Source organism: Ips typographus, linkage group LG8 (assembly GCF_016097725.1).
Source record: "Ips typographus isolate SLU linkage group LG8, UJ_Ityp_2.0, whole genome shotgun sequence".
NCBI lineage: Eukaryota > Metazoa > Arthropoda > Insecta > Coleoptera > Curculionidae > Ips > Ips typographus.
Window position 1 is genome coordinate 1,578,428 of NC_138429.1, and position 6,634 is coordinate 1,585,061.

General features: G+C 34.0%; 1 protein-coding gene across 3 annotated transcripts in view; it reads left to right on the forward strand.

The window, feature by feature from the left end:
• Window positions 1–6,634, forward strand: part of LOC145733265 (uncharacterized) — a 131,200-nt gene that overhangs the window by 90,391 nt on the left and 34,175 nt on the right. The window lies entirely within an intron of this gene.

The following is a 6,634-nucleotide window of genomic DNA, read 5'->3' on the forward strand; positions in this document are numbered from 1 at the left end:
GGTTTTAAATTTTAATGCACCATTTTCGAAAAAAAAAAAAACCAGTCCCGCCATCATATAACGCGTCGTTTTATTATTAACAATTTAATAGTCGCCCACGTGACTTAAGTCTATTGTTGACAGGAAACGAAACTATTTTCTTAAATTTTTTGACCAAAGAAAATAACAAATCACATCCGTTCGAAGTTTTAAAAATTCAGGTACACACATATAACATTCCACACAGTACCATTACGAAGCAGAAGGTGCTGATGGCCTTCTCCGAAATAGAGCGATCCATCATGGGTGCCGCATTGGGATCCATTAATATAATGTGTGGTACCTACCATTGGGCTGGCTGGTTCGTGAACCTTTTAACGGCAGACTGTTTGGCGTCCAAGCCGCGTATAACAAAATTTATGATTCTTTTCGACCTACCTGCAATCTTTTTCGTTTTTTCCTCCCTAACAGGACAACCATGTATACTATTTTGCCAAGTAATACCTATAAATTGCATTTTAATGGTTATAAGTACATTCCGGATTTCTAGGAATTTTTCTTTTTGTAAATAATAAAAGCTACCAACCTTTGACATCTAATGTCAAATTTGATCTCTTTTTGCGCTTATTTGCTGCTATTTTTTGTATGATTTATCTGTTTCAAAATGGGTAAGTGTTAATTTGCAAATTGCTTTTTTTTACCTACTTTTTTACACTTTAACAAGTGTAAAAACATTCCAAAACACTCTAGAAGTTTCAAAATGCCTTGCAAAAGCTTACAAAATAGTCTAGAAGCTTCCAAAAGTTGTAGAACAGTCGAAAAGCTTCCAAATCTTATCTATAGAAGCTGTCAAAAGGTTACTACTGCTAACTCAAACCGTTTTCGAGATATTTAGAAAAATATATATTTAGAAAAATGTCTGAAGTAAAGTAATCAAGTCTGAGGCCCTCTAGCGGCCAAACGAGGCAAGTTAGCGGTGCCCGCTCAGCGTCACGTGATAGTTCTAATCATTAGCCACTTGCGATCATTTAATGTGTCTATACGGCACGTTTCAAATAATTAAGTTATTGGCGATTTTTTTGGAAAAATGCACCAAAATTTTGTCAAAATGAGGGTTTTTCCCGGCCTACTGACCGCCGCCTGAATAAAGTGGTTTCTAGTAATAATTTCGAAAACGGTTAGATTTACATAAAAACTACAAGAGGGCAAAATTGTTCCTGATGGATCGCTAAACCAAACTACGTAACGTTTGAACTTCAATACAGTTGCCTGTATTCAGGGTGTGCACAAAATTGTTAATTGTCACCCTGTACACAATTTTTCTAGATACAATTTTTTGCTCTACACCACTGAAAAGAGCAGTTCGAGACGATTTGTTTGAGTGGTTGAACCACCCTGAACACCCAAAAATAACCAAGCTACAGGGTGTTAAAGTATTGAGCTAAATTTCGGTAAAAAGTGCATCAAAGTAACGGGTGTTCAATAATTGTTATGGTCAGGTCGCCTATGATTGGCAATTGTCACAAAAAGCGTATGTCTTAGATAATAATAATAATAATAATAATAATAATTCATTTATTTCATCAATTAAGCATGAACACTAAGAACATACAACTGTTGAAAACGTCAAAAAAATAATTAAAAATACAATACATAAGATAACGTTGCAAACAATTATTATATGACAGCTGTCATTTCAAACCATATACGAACTTATCAACGGCCCTACGTTCATGCTAAAACCACAGCCAACTACGATCATAACAATTATTGAACACCCGTTGGTTTTTGAAAAATATCTCGAAAACGGTTAGAATTACAAAAAAAAACACTACAGAAACTCCAAAAGTCTTCCAAAACAGTCTAGAAGTTTCCAAAAGCTTTTAGAACGCTTTAAAGGCTTCCAAGTGATCTTCAACTAGTTTAGAAGCTTTTAAAAAAATTTGAAATGACAGTCAGTGACAAAATCGCCTGTAAAACCCACTTGTAGTGACCGAATCATATTTTTAAGCACATTTTTGGAATCTTCATTAAATTTCTTATCTAATGACATAAAAAACACTTTAAAATCGATTACAGTCAGGGGGAAAAACGCTGTCAAAATTTGAAATGCCAAAAACACAGTTTGACATGACAGTCAGTGACAAAATCGTCTATAAAACCCACTTGGAGTGACCGAATCATATTTTTAAGCACATTTTTGGAATCCTCACTAAATTTCTCATCTAATGACATAAAAAACACTACAAAATTGAAATGACAGTCAGTGACAAAATCGGCTGTAAAAAACGCTTTAAAGGCTTCCAAATGATCTTCAACTAGTCTAGAAGCTTTTAAAAAAATTCAAGGTAGTCTAAAAGCTTCCGTATGCTTTTAAAACAGTTTAAAAGTTTCTAGAACCGTCTACAATGTTTCAAATGCCTTAAAAGCAATCCAGAACCTTCAATGTTCCAAAAGTAGTCTAAAAAAGATTTCAAAACACTTGCAGAAACACCAAAATGCTTCTAAAACAGTCGGAAGCCTTTCAAAACAATCTAGAAGCTTCCAAATGCTCTTCAACGAGTCCAGATGCTCCCAAAAGATATCAAAACAGGCTTCAAAAAAATTCTAGAACTGTCTAAGAATTTCCAAATGCCAAATCTAGTTATAAGCATTTGTATATTTTATTAAAAACCTTAAAAACCCCGCAAAACTCTATCAAGACAGTAAGAACTATTAAAAACGTTTTAATTGGCGTTAGCTTTCTCAAATTTGTATTTTTTTCTCGTTTGTTAATTTTTTTTTTAAATTTAATAACAACAGTTTTTAATGTATGTAGGTACTATCCTTCTAATGTACCACGTGGCTCAGCTCCTGACAAACCGACTACAACGAAACTTGGGACACTAGTACAACATACCTTCCTGCAAATTTGTGGGTTAGTAACTATAAATCTGAAATTTCATTGAAAAACTATTTTTAAAAGTGTTCCATCTGTCAGTAAAATTAGAAAATAGAATATTTTCTTTAAAAAAACGTCAGTGAAAACCATACTTATTTGGTACACCATATATCTGTGACGTATTAGAAAGGTCCATGTTCCCTATCTCTTTTCTGTTTATAGTAAGTTGAGTGAGAGGGAATGCATGGGCTTATGTCTAATATCAATTTTGTTTATTCTCTAGGGATTTGTGTTGTCCAAAAAGTTGTAGGAGAAGCCAAAACCTGTGGAATGACTAATTTGCGTTCTGACTTAACACTTCCACGTACGTTATGCATGTATTTTAAAATTTTCATATTTGGAATCTTAAATTCCATTATGATAGACGACTGAACTGAAAATCGTTTAGGTTGTATTCTGTATGTTTGAAAAATGATTGTTTCGTAAAATAAATGGGTGTAAAAATCGTACCCATCAGACTTTATGGTGCCGGAGAATTCCGGGAAAGCCAAAGTCATAGTCGTCGAGTTTAACACCTTGAATTTGTCACGGTGTGTTAGTTCGAGTCAGGCCCACATATATAAATTGTTATTTCGCCTTATAGTTCCGAAAACGCATTGACTGTTAATTTTTCTCGATGAAAAATCGTTTTTGTAAAACTATTAATAACCCGCCCCGTTCCAGCAGCGGCGATGAAAAACCATTTTGTGATTTAATGGGCCTTTTGATTAATTAAAAATCACAAAAACGAAAACGTTCCACGTTTGCCAGACAACGGAATCGATAAAATTCATTATATTGCTTAGATTCGGATTTCGACGACGTATGTCGAATATCGATTTTCGAAGCCCCGGAATTGTTATTAAACTTTAATTATGATAATGCACGTTGGGATAATCGTTTTCGACCTGTCTGAAGTCGTTATTGTTCGTCAGGTTTCTTCTTCTTCTTCTTTTTTTTTTTGACGGCTAATTTAATGATGATGCCGTAACCAATCATGGTCAACCAATCATTTCTTGACGCTCAATAAAGTAGTAGTAATAGTGAACATTCAAATATACAAAAATCTTTAATTTACGGAAAGTATAAACGTATATTCTCATGTGTGTGGATTCAGAAAACTTCAGGTAGTAAAAATGTATTTAGGCACACATCCATCACAAAATCGGGTACTCGTTCCCCGGGTACCTGAACCCGAAGGTGTAAAAACAAAATAAACGGAGCGTGGGAGAAATCTCATAAAATCGTTGCCATTCCCCGTAAATCTCCGGTATACAATTACCAAGAAGAACCAAACTAATACCCGAGCTATTCTCTAAAAAGGAGCCCGCTAAATGTGGGGTTATTAGATTTCGTGCACGAAATTCAAGTACCCAAAAATATATAATTAGATTTGGTGCCTGCATGTGATTATTGTGTTTATCCATATCGTTGGAATACGAGAAAGTCGTTATTTTCTCGGGTCAACGATTTTTTCCGGGACTTTCTTCACTTTGGGGCTTTTGCACTCTGTAATAACTTTATGGTTCTCGTATGTGATCAATATGTTGCATGCCACTGTTTTAAGCTGTATTTACGACCCAACACATGGTTTTTTTTTATTAAATTGTAGTTTTAAAACTGTTCAAAACATATTATACGTTTGTTGGTGTTTTACAGTCAAAGTAAAACGGTAAGTAAGTGTTTTTTCTCTAACTGTTTTATATTATGCTGGTTCTGAATAGATAATAACACCCATTACCTACCTGTGAGTAATTAGTCAATACTCACTGGTTCAGTCTACCCGCGGTAGTAATGGGCGTAAATTTACCATGACTTTACTACCGGTAAAGTAAAGGAAAAGCCAATATGACAGAAAAATTTACCAATTTTACCAGTAAATTTATGAATTTTGCATGAAAAATATCATTTCCCTGTCATTAATTTGAAAAGTCATAAATCTGAATCACTATACTTTTCATGCTTCCCCTGTATAGGAGCGGCACTGACTTACTGTGAAACTCCAGGGATGAGTTTAGCAGTTCTTTACGAATTTCTGCACTCCTTTTTGCTCTATTTTCGAGTTATTTAGTAAAAATTGGTTTGGTGCATCAACAAATTTTAAAACCAGTTGAAATTTTAACAGAACAGCCTGTAACTCGGTTATTTTTGAGAGTTCAGGGAGATTGAATCGCTCAAATTAACCGTCTTGAGCTGCTATTTCCAGTGGTGTTGAGCAAAAAATTCTATCTGAAAAATTGCGTACTGGGTGACCGAAAACATTCAATCACCATTCTTTTCATGCACACCCTGTATACTGGAAGCTAAAAGGGTCCTGCAACCTTACGGTGCTAAGTTAAGGAGTTGATTAGGAACATTTTTGGTCTCCTGCAATTTTTTCGTAACATTCACCGTTTTCGAGTAATTCAGGAAAAACTGGTTTGTTAAGTCAGTAAAATTGTTATCTAAAATTTGAACACGATTTAAAGGACAAAATCGCCTGTAATACACACTTGGAGTGACCGAATCATATTTTTAAGCACATTTTTGGAATCCTTACTAAATTTCTTATCTAATGACATAAAAAACACTACAAAATCGAATACAGTCAGGGTGAAAAACGCTGTCAAAGTTTGAATTTGCCAAAAACACAGTTTGAAATGACAGTCAGTGACAAAATCGCCTACAAAACCCACTTGGAGTGACCTAATAATATTTTTAAGTACATTTTTGGAATTCTCATTAAATTTCCTATCGAATGACATAAAAAACACTACAAAATCGAATACAGTCAGGGTGAAAAACGCTGTCAAAGTTTGAATTGCCAAAAACACAGTTTGAAATGACAGTCAGTGACAAAATCGCCTACAAAACCCACTTGGAGTGACCTAATAATATTTTTAAGTACATTTTTGGAATGTTCATTAAATTTCCTATCGAATGACATAAAAAACACTACAAAATCGAATACAGTCAAAAGGAAAAACGCTGTCAAAGTTTGAATTGCCAAAAACACAGTTTGACATGACAGTCAGTGACAAAATCGCCTATAAAACCCACTTGGAGTGATCGAATCATATTTTTAAGCACATTTTTGGAATCTTCATTAAATTTCCTATCTAATGACATAAAAAACACTACAAAATCGAATACAGTCAGGGTGAAAACGCTGTCAAAGTTTGAATTTGCCAAAAACACAGTTTGAAATGACAGTCAGTGACAAAATCGCCTACAAAACCCACTTGGAGTGACCTAATAATATTTTTAAGTACATTTTTGGAATTTTCATTAAATTTCTTATCTAATGACATAAAAAACACTTTAAAATCGATTACAGTCAGGAGGTAAGACGCTGTCAAAATTTGACTTTCCAAAAACACAGTTTGAAATGACAGTCAGTGACAAAATCGCCTATAAAACCCACTTGAAGTGACCAAATCATATTTTTAAGCACATTTTTGGAATCTTCATTAAATTTCCTATCTAATGACATAAAAAACACTACAAAATCGAATACAGTCAGGGTGAAAAACGCTGTCAAAGTTTGAATTTGCCAAAAACACAGTTTGAAATGACAGTCAGTGACAAAATCGCCTACAAAACCCACTTGGAGTGACCTAATAATATTTTTAAGTACATTTTTGGAATTTTCATTAAATTTCTTATCTAATGACATAAAAAACACTTTAAAATCGATTACAGTCAGGAGATAAGACGCTGTCAAAATTTGACTTTCCAAAAACACAGTTTGAAATG